The sequence below is a fragment of the Pteropus vampyrus genome, unplaced genomic scaffold (assembly GCF_000151845.1).
Source record: "Pteropus vampyrus isolate Shadow unplaced genomic scaffold, Pvam_2.0 Scaffold51, whole genome shotgun sequence".
Taxonomy (NCBI): Eukaryota; Metazoa; Chordata; class Mammalia; order Chiroptera; family Pteropodidae; genus Pteropus; species Pteropus vampyrus.
This window is the reverse complement of record NW_011888832.1, coordinates 3,175,399-3,177,437: the sequence shown is the minus strand read 5'-3', so window position 1 is coordinate 3,177,437 and position 2,039 is coordinate 3,175,399. Positions and strand designations below refer to the sequence as shown.

The following is a 2,039-nucleotide window of genomic DNA, read 5'->3' as shown; positions in this document are numbered from 1 at the left end:
ATTTATCAATCAGTTGTTTGTATTTATTATCAATCACAGAAACAAAGAATATTTCTATGGAGACGTCTATGACAAATGAAATAAGTATTGCATTTCTTACTAATAAAGTAGAGATTCTAAAGAAAAGAAGTAAAATTAACGACTTCAGGAAAATTAATATAGATGAATAGAAAAAGCTAGCACTTTGTACTTCACTTACATTTACCTTATAAAACCGTTATCCTCTCTTTAAAATAAAAATGCTCTGCTAAGTGGTACACTTTCCATATAAATTATATTTTTTTCTTTTCAAAGTTTCAGTTTACATACTACTTTTCAGCAATGTGCTACAAAACAAACAAAATATACCTACATGAGATTAATTATCTTCTAAGAAGGTTTAATTTCTTAGCAGAAATAACTTTAACAATTTATTGGTAGACATCTTCAGACCTAAGAGTCAATAAATTCACATTCGCACATCTTTTATAATTTTAAATGCCATCTCACATTTTTAATTCTTTAAAGTTCAGAACTGATTTAATACTTCCTTGTACAATGGTTCTGAAAAAGACTCGGGGAAGTCTTGGTTTTAGCAAGTACCTACTGAAGCTACCGAATGTTAGTTACTCTTAGCATGGAGGCAAAAATAATGCTTACGTGTTATAACCCACTACATAACAGAACTGTAAAGAAACATTTCTTATACTAGATGATGACTTGAATTAGGATTACGGTGATAAATTAAATTTTTTTCCAGAAATATTTTTGCCTTAAGATGTTCACATATGGAGCCTGATATACTACGCATGAAAAGCTACTTTATTTTAGAACGTTTCTAGTTGGTAATAAGTTACTTACTGACCTGCTTGAGATTCTTGGAGCTAGAACATGAAATAACACATTCATCACTGTCAGAAGCTGATCTGTCTTCTTCATCTGTTAAAAAAAATAAAATTTTAGTGATTTAAATCTGTTAATCCAATTATATTTGTACCTTGTGAAATGGAGAGAAAAAAAGCACACATTATAAGGAGAACCTTAAAAGGACAGTATGAAATCATGTCAACCTATTTTAGCAGTGAAGGTATTTATATAATAACATTACATTTTAGAAAAGAGGAAAAATGACTGAAAATTCCAAGGTTAGTTTTAATAGAAACAAAAGAAATAAAAATATAGCTTGTTCTAGTATGAACTTAAAAAAGAACTTAAAAAAGGATCCTGAAGTGGATCCACTATTAAATGAAGATGTTCTGAGAAGCATGCTCTTAACAGATTAAATAAAGCTAAGAGTTAAATAAATACTGCTGATTTAAAAAGGAAGGCCACCTTCTGGTTCCAATTCTTCAGTTATTTCTGTTTCATCTTCAGAAGAAGTCAAACTTCGTTCTGCAAGCTGACCCTCGGAGAGCAAAGACCCGTCGCCCTCTTTCCCTTCCAGCATCTTCTCAGTACCCTCTTTTACCTTATCTACACTGCTTTCTGGAGAAACCTGAAGCAATGAAAGCATGCTGGTGTATTTATCACTGATTAGACCACATTTAGAGCATTTTTGCTGAAGCGCGTGAATAAGGAAGTATGTAAACCTGAGACTTAAATATACAGATGTGCAATATGATTCATTAGAAAATAATCACTTAAATTTTACAGATGAAAACATGCAAATTTATAAATGAAAATCTAATTATAAACTAAGAATAAAAAATATAAAAAATATATTAATCTCAAAATGAATTTTATATTATTTACATATCTATTTGATATTATACTAAAATCAGCATAATTGTAGCTGTTATATTTTTGACCTTTTTATTTCAAGAAGTCATATAGAAAAATACGATCAATGCTATGATTTCCTGATCTATATCAACACAAAGAAAAAGTCTTTAAGAACCAAATTAAACCTTTCAAAATAATTTTAATACATATACACACCTCGAAAATATGTGAAACAGTTGGCATATTAATGTCTGTTTCTGGTGTATGTTCCACTTCTGGTGAAATTTCCTTCCCGTCTTCTGGAGAAGCAGAAGTCTCCTTGTATTAACATAAAAACA

General features: G+C 29.9%; 1 protein-coding gene across 3 annotated transcripts in view; it reads right to left on the bottom strand.

Annotated features, from left to right (window-relative positions):
- The window catches only part of RPGRIP1L (RPGRIP1 like), a 57,417-nt gene that overhangs the window by 828 nt on the left and 54,550 nt on the right, over window positions 1–2,039 (bottom strand). The gene's annotated exons all lie outside the window — the stretch shown is intronic.